The 18911-nt window shown below is 41.5% G+C and overlaps 1 protein-coding gene across 7 annotated transcripts in view; it reads left to right on the forward strand.

Annotated features, from left to right (window-relative positions):
- Positions 1 to 18911, forward strand: part of TNRC6C (trinucleotide repeat containing adaptor 6C) — a 112313-nt gene that overhangs the window by 15968 nt on the left and 77434 nt on the right. The gene's annotated exons all lie outside the window — the stretch shown is intronic.

Here is an 18911-nt window from a genome sequence, read left to right on the forward strand (position 1 = left end):
TTGTGTGAATATTACTGTAATTTCAAAGGAGTGATTCAACTCTAGAGGGTGGTATTGTTTTAACCCTCTCACAGACATGACCACAGTAATCACTTCAGTGTGTGATTTGTAGGGTGTGTGTGGGAAGGGGTGGTGTATCCTGAAAAGATCCAAGGATAGCCTGTAAAATCATTGCTTGAGCGAAAGTCATGGAATAGAGATTGAATTTGTGTTCTTTGTAGACTGTTAGGATTTGTTCTTCTGATGATCATATTGTCCATTTAACTTACTGTACTTCACACAGAGAAGTCCTATCCAGAGTTCCAGAAGTGCTTATAATTCAGTCTCCTGTGGCATGTAATTATCACAAGGCGGTAAAGCTTTGTTCAGGAAGATCAGATACCTAGGAAACAGACAGTCACTCAGTTACTCACTAAGCTTGGTTTTCCTTTCCGTTTAGAGGTATGTTAAAGAGAGGAAGATGAGGAGGAGAGTGAGCAGTAATATCCCCTTTTCAGTTCCACTAATATCTTAGATTTGTAATCTCCAGAAAATGTAGCTTTGGATATTGAACAGCAACTTCCTGACTCAAGAAGAGTAGATAGTTATGCCTGTGCTCAGTCGTGTCTGACTCTTGCAATCCCATGGGCTGTAGCTTGCCAGGCTCCTCTGTCCATGAGATTGTCCCAGCAAGAATACAGGAGTGGGCTACTATTTCCTCCCCCAGGGGATCTTCCCAACTTGGGGATTGAACCTATGTCTCTTGCATTGCAAGTGATGCTTTACAGCTGAGCCACCGGGGAAGCCCTTATTTATGCCTTGGTATTAATGCAAAACTAAAAGACACCTTCTTAGGTCAAAAAGAAACATTTATTGAGCTTCAACCTCATGCTGAGACAAGAGTTTAACCTTTTAAGTAGTTACAGAACCCTCTAAGAAGCCAGAAAGTCAAACAGAATGAAGAAGAAATTTCAATTATACAAGAATTTCTCTCCAGAAAGTTTCTTCTTCTCAACCTTGTTAACAGAATTCTTTCTTGGGAGTTCCCTAGTGGTCCGGTGGTTGGTAGTTGGTGCTTTCTCTGCCAGGGCCCAGGTTCAGTCCCTGGTTAGGGAACTAAGAGCCTGCGTGGTGCAGCCAAAAAATAAAAATAAATTCTTTCATACTTTTTAATATTTACTATGTAAATTACCTCAGAATTTTAAATAGATGGCTATCCAGGCTGTGAAGCTAGCATAATTATACCAAAAACATGAAAATGATATCAACAAAGCTATCTTTAAATTTCTGTTAACATAAATGTAATCTGAGAATCTTAAATAATTTACAGAAAACATAGTTCATCACTGTTAGCATTATTTAAAATCTGTTTCTAAAGAGAATTCAAGACATGGAGTGGCATAAGATGATCTCAATTGCTACCTGGAAAGTCACTGAATAAATTTCAGCATCCTTTGAGATACTCCTGCTTCTGGCTAAGGCAGACAAGCTATATCAGACTACCCCTGCTGCCAAGGCCTAAAAGAGCTAGGTGGAACATAAAAGCAACTCTTGGAAGGCATCAGAAGCTACTGGGGCATATAATATCACTTTTATGTGGAATCTAGAAAAAATGATACAGATGACCTTATTAGCAAAGCAGAAACAGTCACAGATGTAGAGAACAAATTTATGGTTACCCAGGGAGGAAGGGATGGTGGGACAAATGGGGAGACTGGGATTGACGTATATACTACTATGTGTGAAATAGACCCTAATGAGAGCACCGGGAACTAACTGCTCAGTGTCCCGTGACGACCAAAATGAGAGGGCAGTCTAAAAGGAGTGGACATGTGTACACATAGAACTGATACACTTCGTTGCTGTACAACAAAAATTGACACAACGTTGTAAAGCAACTATACTCCAATTTAAAAAAAATTTTAAACTAAAATTGGGGGAAATGTTCACAGCATCAGTTTAATAGTAAAATTAAATGGTTTAAACTTTTATTTTTAATAGAAGTTTAATCCATTTAATATATAAATTCTTACAAATTGATGAAGACAAAACACATTAAGAACCGAAGGGATAGACCAGAAAATATAATTGGTTAGTTCACAGAAAACAAAGTTCATGCATGTTAAGTAACAACATGGGGAAATGTGTCCATTAATAATCAAATCACCAGGTTTCCCTGCTGGCTTGGCAGTAAAGAATTCACCTGCCAGTACAGGAGACACGGGTTCGATCCCTGGGTTGGGAAGACCCCCTGGAGAAGGAAATGGCAATCTACTCCAGTATTCTTGCCTGGGAAGTCCCGTGGACAGAGGAGCCTGGCAGGCTACAGTCCATGGGGTCGCAAAGTCGTACACAACTTACTACTAAACAACAGTAATCAAAGAACTGTAAATGAAGGTCAGTGAGATACTGTTTCTATGTGATTTACAGAGATTAAAAATTATAATACTCAATGCTTATGAGGACATATTATGCTCAGCTAATAAAAATACAAATTATTAAAATGCCTTTTTAAAAAAAAATGCCTTTGGATAACAGTTTGGCTATAAGTATTGAAACTCTTAGTGATACCCTTTGTTTTAGTCTGCTTCTGGAAATCTCTGTTAAGAATCACAAATACAGAACAAACTACACAAAAGAGGTTTAGTGATGAAAGTAGTATAAAAAGGAAACACCTAAATAAATAACAGGGAAAACTGTTAAGAAAAATTATGGCACATCTACACAATGAAAATATTATGTTGTCATTAAAAGTTACATTTGTGCAGCTTGTTTAATCTTTTCTTTTTTAAGTTTAGAAAACTCCATGAACTGAACCAAGGGTTATTGAGAATGTAAATTAAGTCTGGTCAACTGTATACCAGTGTTACTGTACTAATTAGCAGTATTTACCAACTCTTTATTCTTTATCACATCTCTTCCCAACATTAGAATTTCTTCTCTGCATCTGCCCATCTGTTCTCAATGGCAGTCACTCCTGAACTTTATGATTCTCTGATTAAAAGCACACAGTTCCCTCCTTTTTCTTTCTGAGCATATTTAGAGTCCAAAAGGTTTTGGTTATAATTAGTATCTTTTCCACTAGGTGCTACTGTTTTTCAGACTGTAAAAACATTTTTCAGTGTAATTTGAAAGTACACAGTTGTTTTTTCAGGGTTGGATGTCATTGGTTGAGTGCTGAATGTTTAAATCTCTACTATGGTACATGTGCCTACAAATGACTACAGGTAATTAATGGAGAATATAACATTAATTTTCAAGGAAACTCTTTGTACTTTTGCCTGAGAGATGCTAGGGTGTGTTGACTTTAAATATAAGAGCCGCATTCTGAATCATCTTCATTTCAGGTAATTGTGTGTTTATTACAATTTTCTAAAACGTAAGCTCTGTGAAGGTAGGAACCAGAATATTGGGCACACAGTAAATACAGTTGATCCCTAAGCAATGCGGAGCTTTGGGTCACTGGTCCTCTGCACAGCCGAAAATCGGCATGTAACTTTGCAGTTGGCCCTCTCTGTAGGCGGTTCCAGTCCTCAAGTCAACCAACTTCAGATCATGCAGTACTATAGTATGGATTTGTTGAAAAATCCACATGTAAGTGTACCTGTGCATTTCAAAACCATGTTGTTCAAAGGTCAGCTGTTACCTATCAAATGAAAAAGAGTGATTGCCACTTCATGGAAGTGTCTACAAACTAGAATTTGTTAGTACAGAAACCTCAGTGCATCTCTGTTTCGTGTGCACTTTGTTGCCTTAAAGCAACAGTTCTCAAAAGGGAGGTACCAACCCCTGTGGGGGCATTTGGAAACAGGGAGATGTGTTTAGGGTGACTGGGGTCAGGTGCAGTGGTATTGAGCGGGCTATGAACCAAGGATCCTGGACATTATAGTCCTCAGACCAGTCCCATGCAGTATAGGCTGGTGCTCCATGCTTCATGACGTTGGATAGTCCTCTGGATATTTAGGTAGGGGAAAAACATGTTTTATTTTCTCAAAGAATCTATTTTACATGTATTCAGTTTCTTGTGTGTGCTGTTGTGATATATATCTGAATTCCCCAAGAAAGCAACTCTCGTGTAAGTCAAAGGAAGATTAGGCTTCGTCTGGAATGTTCTCAGTGGTTGCTCACTTTGGAAATCTCATCACTGATGTCACTGCCCTCATGGAATTTGAGTTGCAGTGCCAATTTTATTCATCGCATTTATTGCAAGCTGAAATTTTCTTTTTTTCTTGTACTTTTCGTTTACTAGCTATACTGTAAGCTCCTTAATAAGAGGAAGCTTATGTATCTTGTTCACTGGATATCCTTTTACCTAAAACAGTTTGACATACTGTGGCCAGTTATTAATAATAATTGATGCATCGATAGTGGGTGGGTATTTGAATGACAGTCTCATCCTCCTAAGTCTGACCTTTAAAATGCTGACGTTCCTTAAGTTTTTTTCCGACCTGATTTTAGCTCTGGCCCGTGGTTTTGGTTTATCTCTGCACTGACAGCTCCTCAGATATTTCTCCAGCCCAAATCTCTCCTCTGAATCCAGAATTATATATTGAGCTGCCAGCTCCTGTCCCAGTTTAATGCTCAGGCACCTCCAGTTTAGTGTGTCCCTCTCCCGGGTTTATCCTGTTCATGGTCTCGTAAAAGCACAAAAATGATTGTTATTCTCTTGCTGAAAATTCTTCAGTTAACTTCTCATTGCTCTGAGGATAAGACCGAAAACTTTAACCCACCTCTATCCCACCAGACTTGTTTTAGCCATTCTTCATTGTTCCCATGCTTTGGGCTCTCTCGCCATCTTGCTGTTCTCGAAGACTCCATTTCTTCCCACCATAGAGCTTCATCCCTGCTGTTCCCCTGCCAGTCCAGCTAGTCATCCTTCAGAGCTTAGTTTACCTCCCCAGGAAACCGCCCATGCTTTCCTGACTTGGCCAGCACCCTCCCCTCCTCCCCACGTGCTCGCAGCACCCTGCACTTATTAGCAAATGGTGCGTTCCAAAATATTCATGTGTTCCGAAAGTAGCTGACTTTGTCACAGAATTGAGTTGGTTGGGTTTTTTTTCTTGAATTTATGAAGTGTACCTATGGCTTCCCTGTATTTATTTGTATATTTATATTATCATCATAAAGCATGATCTTATAGCAACTATAATAATTTATTTTCTAAAATTTAATTGGTTTTTGTCCAATAATTTCATAGGATAGATCGGTTTGATTTGTTGTTTCAGGAGCACACTACATTTCATTTATTCTGAGAAACACATTTTTCCCACTTTTAACATCTCTGAAATTGGCATAATTTTTCTTTCTTAGTGCATAAGAAATAATGGTGCATCTTATATTTGAAAACATCTTAGATTGGATAAAATTTGGTATTTTTGTAGCAGATTCATTCTGAAAGATTTACTGGGAACCTTGTTAATTTTCCCCCAGGAAGGCATTATCTCCTTCCTTTTGAAAGAAGTTTTAGATGTGCACACCTAGATTTCCCTGGCCATAGTTGTGTCTAGAAATGGGGATATGGATAAGTTCTGGTTAACTGGATATAAACAGAAATAATGATGAACTTCTAAGGCATGAACCAGAAAGAAATGATTTGCTCTGCAGTGCCTCTTTTTCTCTTCTAGTATTGAAAAGAGCTGGGTCCCTAGATAATTTCATGGAGCAGAGATGTCTGGCCAGCCTTTGGACATGGGGGAGAATCGTCTCCTTTAGGATGTTGTATTTTGGGGTCTTGTAGTTATAGCGGCTGCGCCAGTACTATAACTAATGTGTTATCTAAGAGATCATCTTAACTGGAATCTTCAATTTCCAAAAAGTAGGGTCAGGCTTACTGTCAGCTTATCTTAAAACTGAAGCGTGTTCCTCTCACTCTTGGGTTGCATACAGCAAAGCGCGTGTGCTGTTTTGGGGTGAGTTGTGCCTGATGAATGAGTGTGTGCTTAAGAGTCATTTCCTGTCTGTGTGACGTTGGGCTCCTCACCGGGATCCTCTGAGCTTCAGGGTCCTCTTGTTTAAGACACAGGTCATGTCGATTTCTAGAGTTGTTTTGAGGAGTCATTGAGGTCAACTATTGAAAAAGTCTTCCGAGCCCAATGTTTAGGAAATGACAGCTATTGCTATCATTAGTGTTTTCAAAGACTACAACTTCAGACTGTCTGCTGCTGCCTTAGTATTTATTTTTCAGTTGAACTTGGTTATCTGTGGAGAATTGTTTGATTTTCTAGGTTTTATCTTTGGATTCAGCAAAACCATCAGAAACCTTCATACTTGGACCAAAGCCTTGGCTGCCGAGAGAATTGCTGAGTTTCGGGCAGTTCCCTGAGTTTTCCCATCACGCTCTCGGCTGTGTGCATGCTCTGGGGCATAAGAGAGGACATCCAGCGCCTGACTCTGTGTCCCCTGGGGGAGGTGTCTCCCGGAAAACTTGTGTTTGCACCTGAGTGTTAGGGAAAGTTCTTCCTTTGCAGAACTGGTGCATGTTCTTATGGTTAATGAGAAGCCGTAAAGGATAGAGTAAGGAATTGAATCGTTATTAGTAACATAATTTAGTAAATTGCTGATTGCTTCACTTTAGGACAGATGGTAGGTTAGCTCTGAGCACCTATATTGACTCATTACCAGATGTGGCTCCGTTAAAGTCCTTGAAGGAGGTGAACTCTGAATCAGAGGCTGAGCTCCCTTGCCTGCCCACTTCCACTTCTTACAAGATTTATGTTAGTGTAAACCTACTTCTTCCCTATCAAGAAAAAAGAAAAAGAAACCAGAAAGCCAAAATGGTGGCAACTAGCAGTGAGCTGACTGAAAGAGTAATAGGAAACGTTTGCTCTTTTAAATTGATATGTGAACGTAGTATTGGACACCCAGGTCATACATGTTCACATATTTTGAGTATTAGAGTTGTTGGTTTAAGACAGTGATTCCCAGGCTGTAGCTTAAGGTACTGAAACAACAGTCTGTGACTAGTTAAGTACTTCTTAGTATTTGAAGTGCGAAACTGAGCAAGTCAGGGTCTAGGAGACAGTTCACTGCTCTGTGTTTGTTGAATGAATAAGGATTAGACCTGATTATTTCATAAGAGCAGCATGGCAAATTATAGAACACTTTTCTTCTCAATTAGGTTCCCATAGGATCTCTGTCTAGACTCTTGTTTGTTTGTTTTTGGTCATATGAACCTAGCGTATGTTTAAAAAACAAGATAGAAAATTTAGTTCTTTAAATAATTGGTATTTTTCAGGTAGGCTTTCTTCCTAATCATTTCTGAAATGAGTCTTTGCATTTCACATTTTTAATGTGAAATATTAACAGTCCTATTAGTACCTGTGTTTTTTTCTGCACAAATACAGTTGGTCCCAGAGTTTCTCTCCTGCCGTAGGCGTCATTGTAGAGCCTGATTAGGCAGGCTCATGACTCCCGCACAGACCTTTGAGACCTTCTTTCCTGCTCTCCTCACATACTAACCCTGGCTCCACAAATGTTTCTGGGTCAGGGGACTGAGTAGATGGTGACAGTGGTATCATCTCTTTCTATATTCGACTTTTCCCTTGTGCGGATTGTCATAAAGCTATTTCCACCCAGGTCTTGTGCACTTGCCTGCTCTCCCAAATTAGAATCCAACTTTGAGTTACTTTAATGGTTCCCAAAATTGAGTCCACAGCTAACAGTCCTTTCAGTTCACAGAACTGTAACATTTTAAAATACAATTTACCCTGGAAATGATCTGCAGTCTAGTTTTCTCACTGATAACCATCCCAGGCCTCTGTTTCATCACTTCAGTGACTGGCCAGTGGTTATCTGGTGCCGGGACTTTGTTCTTTCTGCTTCCTAATCATGAAGGAGAACCTTTTCTGAATTTGTGCAGGTGGATTACAGTCTTTAGAACATAGAAATGCTGTGGTATCAAACAAGAAACTACTGGGCAAGTGATATTAGGCAAATTCAGACAAATAGAGTTCTCTTTCCCACCTGTCAGATTTCATACTTCAGGTCTATGTGTTATTAATTAAATTTAACTTGTAGTTTTATATTCAATGTCCTTTATTTGTTATTTAGGCATATCTGTGAATGCTACTTGTTCATTAGTGTGGCAGTATTAAAGTCTCCACTTTGAAGGCACGATTGAAATAGTCTCTAATTTAGGATTCTTCTATCAGTCAGGAGAGAGAAACCAAGTGGTAATGTGAACCGGGAAAGTTTAATATAAAGAATTCCTAACTCTAACAGGAATTTCTCACTCTAACTTTACCGCTGGCAGCTCAGCAGTAAAGAACCTTGCTGCCAATGCAGAAGACACGGGTTCAATCCCTGGGCTGGGAAGATCTCCTGGAGAAGGAAATGGCAGCCCACTCCAGGATTCTTGCCTGGGAAATCTCATGGACAGAGGAGCCTGGTGGGCTTCAGTCCATGGAGTCACATGACTTAGTGACTAAACAATAATGACTCTAACAGGGGATTGGAGTAATGAGGGACTTGCTAATTAGAAATAGAGAAAGCTTTACATTTTGTACGCACGGTGGTATGAGGAGTAGCCCCTGCTCCCAGGGCTGAGATGGGGTGCCCAGTGAGAGCTTCCTAACTGAGGTCCAGACCTCTGGAGAGGGTACAACTGTGACTCAGGTGTGGCAGAAAAGTCCTGAGCATGAGGTGGTGGGGAGGCTTAGGGGCAGGTTGGGCTGGGGGGAAGCGGCTGCGAAGTTCCTCAGAGCAGCAGAGTGAGGGGGCCGCAGGAGTCAGCCAAGAGCAAAACTCTCTTCCTGCTGTGTCTCTCTAGCACCCTCTATTGAAGAAGCTTAACACCTTGCCAGCTGGCAAAGGAAAATGTTTAAAGGTCCTGGTCTTCACAGAGCTGGCAAAAAACAGTGTGAAGCTGAGCGGCAGTAAGTCAATAGCGCAGTTCCCCACCCCGCATTCCTTAGTAGTCAGAAGGTCAAGCGTGCTTGTCATTGGTTACATAGTGCCTATTGTAAAAATTTCAGTGAAATCCCGATCATTATTAGTAACCATTGTCTCTTCCGGCTTCCCTGGTAGCTCAGTTGGTAAAGAATCCGCCTGCAATGCGGGAGACCAGGGTTCGATCCCTGGGTTGGGAAGATCTCCTGGAGAAGGGAACTGCTACCCACTCTAGTATCCTGACCTGGATACTAGAATTCCATGGACTGTATAGTCCATGGGGTCACAAAGAGGCAGCATGACTGAGTGACTTTCACTTCACTGTGGCTTACATACCAGAGTGGACCAGCTGGGACACCTGTATCTGTGAGATGCTTGGAGCTTTGTGTCTGTTATTTTAAGCATATTTAAGCTACACATACTCAAGTATCATCATAAAAACTGATGATAAAAGTGGAGCAACTATAAAAATTGTGTCATTTTCTGACTTAATTTGAGGCTACTTTAAACTAATGAAATAAAAGGTTTTCACAAAATGGTACTTAAGGACTTCCCTAGCAGCCCAGTGGTTAAGACTGCACTTCCACTGTAGAAGGCATGGGTTCAATCTCTGGTCGGAGAAATAAGGTCCTACATGCTGCATGGCCTGGCCCCCTCAAAAAGAGGTACTTCTAACTTCTGTATTTGTAACTGACATGTGATATAGTAATTTTTAAGCAGCTTTTGTAGTGCTTAACAATGTTTACTGAACATGATTAGTTTTGAGAATCATGATTAAATAGCGCTAGATCCAGTCAGCACTTTTATAAGTGTAAATTAAATTGCTGATAAACTGTATTTATCAGGATTCTTCGGTTACATGCAACAGAAAGTGACTCTACAGATTAAGGAGGGAGTGGAAGAAGGACTTGGGAAGGATGAGAGGTGACTGACGTCACTGAGGAAAAGCTGAGAAGCCAGGCTCCGCAGCCTGCAGGGCCTAGGTGACAAGTGCTGTGGGCAGGTCTGGAGGTCGCGGTCTCTGAGGTGGATCTGCTTCAGCTGCTTGCCCCTCAGTTCAGGGTTCACATTCCAGGGAGTGTCTTGATTGGACTCATAGGTAGTAGGCCACAGGAGGGACTTGTTCCTGGTCTCAAAGGATGTATGTTACCAAGACTTAATTCTCACTCCACTTCTTAGCTTCTCTCCCTCAGCCTCAGCTTCATTTCCAGGCCCTCTGTGGTCAAGGGCTTCAACTTCCATTCCTGTGATCCTGTGAGGTGCATAGAGTTGCCCTGAATCTAGGCATCATGGCCCAGGAAATGCAGTGCTTTTGGACTGGCCAGACACCTCTCTTGAGCCACTGTTCTAAATGTTAGAGTGAGAGAAGGACTGGCACTCAGGAATATTGGAGTACAGTTTCCAATGGGGGGAGTAAAGGAAGCGGCAAAAATACCAGATGGAGCTAATCACCTTCATTGTTCAGAGAAAAGCCTACCAGATGAGGAACATCATTCTTCTGTGATAAAAAGCCAGTGGAAGAAGATCGTCAGATGTTGGGAAGCGCTGGTGGGACAGGGAAGTGGCTCCATCTCAGTGGTTAGACGGCAGACTCCGCATGTGTGTTTATCAGAAGTCTGGTCAGTCAAATTGCTCCTACTGAGGGTGCTGCTGGGTTTGTTCTGGTTTGGTGCTTTAGCCACAACAGTAAGTGTTGAGAGAAATCCTGGGGCTGAAGTCCGTGTTAGCACTAAATGAAAATAATGTCAGGGTTCTTTTGGAATACCTTAAGGCCCGCTGATTCTGCCATGCCTCTGCTCAGATCTCAGTGATGCTTCTGCATCCTTCCAAAATAAAGGTTCTTGCAGTCAGCATTCCCAATCAGTGTCTCATCCTTTCCTCCAAAGCTTCCCTCTGTACCTTATGGTACTCTGGTCTGTGGAAAATGAAGACCTTTATCTTCAGCTCTGTACTCTCCCAGCTCATTCCATGTCCCCTCCTCCATTCTGTTGAAGCCCCATCTCTCACTAGGCCAGGAATGGAGGGGGAAGGAGATGCACGAGAGAGGATTCAACTTTTTCCGGAGCCTCTCTCCGCTCCCTGTGACCATTTACAATCATTATTTTTGTTGCTTTTGTTTTTTATTCTTGTTTTTATTCACTTTTTTAAAAAGTTTGCATACGGTACAGTTCACTCTCTGGCGCACAGTTATGTAAGTTTCTATGAATCCATGCAGTGTATATGTCATGTTTATAGGTGCATATAGCCACTATCATAATCAAGATTCAGAATAGTTCTGTCATCCTCTAAAGAGTTCCTTGCTTTGTCCCTTTGTAGTAATACCTTCTCCATCCCCAACCCCAGGCAACACAGCTCTGTTTTATGTTCCTATGATTTTTCTCTTTTCTCAGTTTGTCATGTAAATGGAACTATGCAGCACATATCCTTTTGAATCTGGCTGCTTGTACTAAATATTATGATTTGTCGGAGTGTGGTTTTTCTTTGAGCTTATCTCATTTGGAGTCCACACAGCTTTTTGAATCTGTAAATTTATATATATCACCAAATTTGGGACGTTGTCCACCATTATTTTCTCAGATTTATTTTCTTCTCTACTTTTCACCAGTGTTTTTCTCCTCTGCCTCTGAAACCCAAATGACATGAGTGTTGGGTCATTTGGTATTATCCCACAGCTCCTTGAGAATCCACTTTCTTATATTTATTCTGTCTGTTCTTCAGATCAGATCATTTCTTGTGCTCAAATTAAGTTCACAAATTCTTTCCTCTTATCCATTCTTTCACTGTGCTCATCTAGTGAAGTTTTTTATTCAGATATTCTGTCTTTCAGTTCTAAAATTTCCATTTGAGGGAATTCCCTGGCGGTCCAGTGGTTAGGACTCCGCGCGTTCACTGCCAAGGACAAGGGTTTGATCCCTGGTCAGGGAAGTAGGATCCTGCAAATCAAAAAGTGAAAAATATGTGAATAAATAAATAAAATTTCCACAGTGTTCTGTTTTGTAGTTTATGTTTATCTGCTGTGAACATGTATACTCCCATTTGTTTCCAGGGCATTTACCTTTATTTGCCTCTTGGAGCGTAATTAAAATAACTTTTAAAGGCTTTGATAATTCCAACAGCTAGGTCACCTGGGAGTTAGCATCCCCGGTCTTTTGTCCTGACAGTTTGCCCACATTTTCCTGGTTCTTTGTATGAAGAGTAATTTTGAGTTTTATCCTGGACCTTCTGGACATGTTGTATGAACCTTGAGTCCTATTAAACTCCTCAGGAGCTTGTTGATTTTGTTGTTGTTGTTAACTTACTTTATTTTGTTTTTGTTTAGCAGGCAGTCAAGCCAGTTAGGTTCAGACCACCAAAGCCTGTCTCACCCTGTGTGGGCAGTGATTCGAAGGTCGATCAGTTTCCCAAGCCTTCACTATGCCATGCTGCCTTGGGCTGGGCCACACGTGTGTCCCTTGGGTTATTTAGTTAAGGACTTTGCGGGGAGCGGGAAGTGTAGTTGAAGTTGTAGTTCAGTTTTCCAAACCTTTGCGCCTGTTTGGGGTCTGTCACGTACATACAGGACTTGAGGGTGAACCAGAATTGAAGGTTTATGGACAGAATCTGAGGGCCTCCTCCAGCCGATGGCTCTCTGGTCTGCCACACTCTAGCTCTCAGGAGCTCATTTTCCTAGTTCTTTGTTCAGAAAGATGAGGTTCTTTTGGCGTCAGCTGCCTGGGCCGCCACAGCACAGTGCTGTGACCAGAGCCGACCTTCGGTCAAAATAACAACCATCAGGCAGTGAAAGAAGGGGAAGTGGGGAACTCGCCCCCATACAGCCACCTCCCCGAGTTTGGACTCCTCTACCTGGCTGACTTGCTTTTGTTTACTTTTCATAGTTTGGTTTTCTTTCGTATTTATATTGTACCTCATCCAGTTTTTTGTTGTAATCAGTGGCAGAGAGGCTGTGGTGGGCTTATTCCATTTTGACTGGCCCCCAAAGTCTTAAAGCATGACCTAATTAGGTTTTTATGTTGCATAACAGACTACCACAAACTGAAAACAATGCACATTTATTATTTCACCATTTCTGAGGGTCAGGAGGCTTAGCATGGGTTAGCAGTCAAGCCAGGGCTGGGTTTTCATGGGAGGGAGGGGTTGACTGGGGAAAGGTGGGCTTCCACGCTCACTCTGGCTGTTGCACAATTCATTTCCTTGCAGCAGTAGGATTCATGCCAGCTGTTTCTTCAAAGCTGACCCCTGAAAGGGAGACTAAAGCAAGTCTGCTAAACAGATGGGGCTTTATAATGTAGTCAAGGAAGCAGCATTCTGTCACCTTCGCCATATTCTAATGGTGAGAAGCAAGTCATAGGTTCCTCCCACACTCGTGGGGAGGGCATCATACAAAGGTGTGCCCAGCAGGAGACCTTAGAGTCTCCCTGACTGCATTATTCTTTGATCCTCAAATAAAAATCCTTCCTTCCACCCTCTGCTCCTATTAATATTTGTCAGAGCTGTGGTACCCTTTTCCCCCCCACGTCTTGGGGTCATGCTGAGTAACTGTGTGGGATTTTTTATGCAATCCAGCCCATACTTGAGCCTCCAGGTTCTTGACCTCCTATCCCAGTGACCTACTTTAGAACCTGGTTCTGTGACTTTGAATCTCAAGCATAAGCTGTCTACTCCATTTTTCTGTTTTATTTCCATACTCTGTCGAGTATTAAGGATAATTCCAACCTCACTGTCACTTTCCTGTTAAAGTCTATGCCCCTTCAAGGTCTAAGGCTGTTTTGTATGTATCTTATCCTCTTCATACTGCCGAGAAGGGGGTAAGTGAGTATGTCTTACAGATAGCAGGTATTCAAACACATGCTGAAAAGTTAAGAACCTGTGTGCTGCAGTGAAGAGCCCCTGTGCTGCAGCTAAGGGCTGATGCAGCCAAAAATAAAAGATTTTTTCTAATTTTTCTTAAAAAGAAAGGAAAAGAAGTGCTAAGTCTCACTAATAGCCAGAGAAATGCAAAATAAAGTAATAATGAGATATCATCACTTAAATAGACCAGGTCTGTCAGTTGGGAGAACGGTTGAGGAGAGAGAGAGACACGTTGAATGAGGAAAACAAGATGCAAAAAAAGTTGTATAACACGATCTCTGTATTACAAAACAATGATCAGTTAAAATCCTTTGTAAAAATACATAAATGTATATGATTCCATATAATTACATGAACATGATGAAAGGCTCAGAAGAATATGAACTCGGTGGCTTCATGGGTTATCTGGAAGGGAGGTGGAGGAGAGTGGACCTCTGACTTGGGTGTGGAGAGAGAAGAAAGAATGAGTAAGTGGGTGCCAGGCAAATGAGAAACAAAAGCGAAGTTTATATTGGGAAAAATGCACAAGATTACATTTACACTTGTGTGTAAAACAGTATATATTTAAATGAAAGTTTTAAGTTGAAATTTAACTTAAGCAGCCTCCCTGGTGGTCCAGTGGCCTTCAAGTTCAATCCCTGTTCAGGGAACAAGACAAAGATCCCTTGTGCCACAACTGAGACCCAGTGCAGCCAAATATTTTTTAATCAAAATTTTAAAATGCAATTTTCCCAACCTGGCCATCCCTCTTTATTTCCTATACAGCTTGACTTATAAATCCACCTCACAACTTCTCCACACAGGGGAAAAAGAAAAAATACAGTTTATAATCTCTTACTAGCCTCAAAAGGTAGATAGAAATGTATTGAATATTACTTGGTCATTTCAGGAAATAAAGTTTCCCTGGGAAAGAAAGTATACTTATCAAAGATGTTCTTCCAGTATAAAGTTCACCTGAGGGACTTCCCTAGTGGTCCCGTAGCTAAGAGGCCACCTTGCAATGCAGGGGATGCGAGTTCAGTCCCTGGTTGGGGAAGTAAGATCCCACACATCACAGAACAGCTCAGCGGGTGCACTGCAACCATCGAGTCCGAGCATCGCAAGGCAAGATCTTGTAGGATACAGCTAAGACCCGATGCAGCAATAAATAAATAAAAGTGTTAAAAAAAAAATTTTTTTCACCTGAGATTATGGATGAGAAATTGGTACCAGCAATGTCCTGAATGATGACAGGCTTTTTTTTCTCCGTGCCACAGAGACAGAAGACAGTCCTACCAAGGTACTTGGAGCGCAGAGTACAGGAGGAAGCACACGGTGCTCATTGAAAGCGGTGCCTTAGCTCTAGTAGATGACATGAGCAGGAGGGTATCACCCAGCGGACTTCTCAGCGCTCATTGCATTGTGTGCATGTCGTTGTAATCGTCATCATTTGTTTGAGGCATTATTTATATGAATAGCCTGAAAAGTGTATGACCCCCTCCTTGTCACTGCTGTGATCCCGGAGGGCTTATAATGCCATTGTTCAAAAAGTATTTGTTAAATGAATCAGCCCTTCTGTTTGTCCCTGATGCCTACCTACCACCGTAAATAGCATATGCTAGTTGTGTAGTAAACATATGAGATGATCTTAAGGTTTAGGCTTTCTAGGAAAGGAACAGATGAAAATAGCTTACAAGGAAATGGAAGTTGGGGAACAGTAGGTTTCCGTAAAGATAATGAATGGGTGTAGTGGAAACAGGAGTAAGCGTAGGAGGTTATGGTCAGAATGCAGAATAGTGACATCTAATGTGTTGGCAGTTCTGGATGCTTAAGATCTAGTAGTTAATAATTTGAATAAAACACCCGTTATGATCAGGGGAAAGGCTGCATGTTTTGTTTTGTGAGGCTACTTTAGCAAACTAGCCAGCTCCCCAACCAGTCTTCCTAAAGCAAAGCCCATGAGGAAGCAAGTCCAGCCCATACACACAAAATGAATCGGTTTACTTATTTATTTTTAATTGGAGGATAATTGCTTTACAGTATTGGGTTGGTTTCTGCCCTGCTGCTGCTGCTAAGTTGCTTCAGTCGTGTCCGACTCTGTGCGACCCCATAGATGGCAGCCCACCAGGTTCCCCATGCATCGCCATGAATCAGCCATAGGTACACATAGTCCCATCCCTCCTGAACCTCCCCCCCTCCTCCCACCCCATCCCACCCCTCTAGGTTGTCACCAAGCACCAGGTTGAGCTCCCTGTGTGCTAATTGGTTTTTTGATACCTTGAATGGTCAAACTAAAGATGACCAGACAATTGAGAAAAGATTCACATCAAAGGGAACCTAAGGGAGGTGGTATCCAGAAAGGAAACAAACAATGCAGAAAATTGGAAGAACTTCAGATAAACTCTAATTATTAATCTCCTCAGATAGCTTAAAAATGACCTGCATCTGTAAAACAAGAACACAGTGCTGTGGGAACTAAGAAACAAGGAAGTTAAGTAAAATTTTAATATCATAAAATAGGAAACTCAGTAGAAGGACTTGAAAGATCTAGTCGTAAAAAATTGACAGCAACAATAAAAAAAAGAGTAGAAAACATAAAGGTAAATTATGATTATCCATCTAATAGACTTAATATGTTGTTCAGAAAGCAGAAGATGTTTTCAAATAAATCAGAGAACCGAAAGTAACACCTCTATATTGAAAACATCAGCCAAATACTAAGCACAAATAATGGGGGAGAAAGACACTGGGGTGCACATCATGAAATTTCAGAATCCTGGGGGTGACAGGAAGCTTTGGGAGGAATCACCTAGAAAGGACTAAAAAGCAAAACAAAATCAGACGTCTCTTAAATAGGTAGTAGATGCTGGAATGCAGGGGCGTGCTGCCTTCAAACTTGATTCTCAACCTAGAATTTATGCTCAGCCAAGCCATCAGTGAAACAAAACGGTAGCATAATTGAGGGCATCATTCAAGGAGGAAGACAAGGGAAGTCACAGGATGACGGAGTTAGTAAGTTCAGGTCAGTGTTCATGGATGGGCAGTGATGAGTTTGCACACACTGTTCCTTCTGCGTAGCCTGTTTTCCCCTCCTTTCCCACTGCGCTGATGGAAATGACACAGTGATTCAGAGTTACATATAAGGAACAGTTAAGCCATAGTGAAAGTAGGCTCCAGAAAGAGATACAAAGGTCCAAGCAGCATGTGAAAAGATGCTTGACACCACTATCAGGAGGGAAATGCAAATCAAAACCACAGTGTGGTACTGAGGGTAATCAAATTAATAAAAATGGAAAATAGAACGGGTGGTTGCCAGGGCTAGGGGTGGGGGGTAGTGGAGAGTTATTTCATGGGCAGAGTTTCAGTTTTACAAGATGGAAAGAGTTCTGGAGATGGGTCATACAACCATATGACTGTAACTTTACTGAACTGTACGTGTAAAAATGGCTTAAGATGGCAGGTTTTATGCATATTTTACCACAATTTAAATTTTTTAAAAAATGAAATGACTGGAGGATCTTAGAAAACTCTAGCAGAGTGCTCCCAGCACAGAGCGAGCTGGACCAAGGCTCTGAAGGGAGTTCGGGCAATGCGGTTGAGGAGAGGGCTCCTGTTTTTAAACTGGAGGAGAGCGGATGTGTGAAAAACAAAAACAGAATTTTTGTAGGGAGGATAGAGCAAGAGGAAAGGAAAAACAACTAGGAACTCTGGGAAAAGCGGCTACACCGGAGGTTAAATGTCCGCACAGTATACTACCTAGCTCTGCATTGAACATTAACACACTGCTTTTAAAGCAAATGCCACTCATTGATTTAATTCATAATAGTGACCGACTTAATGGACTTGAACTAGAACAAACTCCAGGAGACAGTGAAGGACAGAGAAGCCTGGCATGCTGCAGTCCATGGGGTCGCAAAGAGTCGGACACGACCCAGCTACTGAACAACAAGTGATGGGGTAGAAGAGTGGGGTCCTGAAGAACCGCATCTGCCTCCATCACTGTTGACATTAAACTGTTAACATCTCAGATTGATAAGTCAAGATACAACGATCCAAGCATTTTTAAAGGTACACGACTATACAGTCACATAGAGAATATTCTTAAAGAAACTCAGTGTGTGTTATCTCCATGGAGAGAGCCTGTGGACCCTGGAGAAGGAAGAATCTCTTTTTGTTACGTATCTTTTGTACTCTTTATGCTTTCTCATGAGCATGTATTACTTTATAAATAAAAATGAGATTCAATGCTTTTTACAAAATTATTAATGAAAAATGGCAGAAATTATATACCAGGAGATAGAAGAAAGTAGTGCTAGTTAGGGGGAATATTAGATGAAATTTTCTTAAAAGTTCAAACTTTTGAATCATGCTTTAGTCATAGAAACATGACTTCAGGCAGGAAAGTGTAAGGTATCTCAGGGCTACATGAGATGTTTATTTCCAACATTTATTTCAATACTATGAAAGTGAAAGTCGCTCAGTCATGTCCGACTCTGCAACTGTATAGTCCGTGGAATTCTCCAGGCAAGAATACTGGAGTGGGTAGCTTTTCCCGTCTCCAGGGGATCTTCCCAACCCAGGGATCAAACCCAGGTCTCCCGAATTGCAGGTAGATTCTTTACCAGCTGAGCCACAGGGGAAGCCCCTAAACTGTACTGCTAGGGGAATAGGTGGTTCTAATTAATTTAACTTTCAGAGTAATAAAATTAAGCAAAAATCATTTTTATTCCATATTCTATAGAATAGCTTTTTTGAAAAGTAGCTCTACTTGCCTACCTTATTAAGTTTAATCTCAGAAGGTAATTGAGGGCTTTCATTACACTGTGGATTAAGGAAGCACGCACAGGTGGGGCAGCTGTAGGATAAAGGAGTTAGAGAGGGCGAGGTTCGGGAAAAGACCGAGACGGCTCTGCAGGAACAGGTCACCTTTAATGAGGCGAGAAGGGGCAGCAGTCAGGTTAGTGAGTGCTGCACTAACCCGAGAGAAGAGTGGTGTATACAGGCATATACGTGGAAAGCCACTGTCTTAAGACGGCCTGTTCTCCAAGGTTGTTCCGAGTAGTTCTCTCTCAGATGGCTGGGAGAAGGAATCCTGGAGATAGGCCAGAGGCTGGACTGGCTGGGAGCTGGGCTTAACCAACCTTAATGTCCATTTTTTTCCCCCCTTTGGGTGAGAGAGTTCTTTGTTTTGCATAGCATGGTGGGGAGGACCTAGAGGG

The sequence above is a fragment of the Muntiacus reevesi genome, chromosome 18, assembly GCF_963930625.1.
Source record: "Muntiacus reevesi chromosome 18, mMunRee1.1, whole genome shotgun sequence".
Taxonomy (NCBI): Eukaryota; Metazoa; Chordata; class Mammalia; order Artiodactyla; family Cervidae; genus Muntiacus; species Muntiacus reevesi.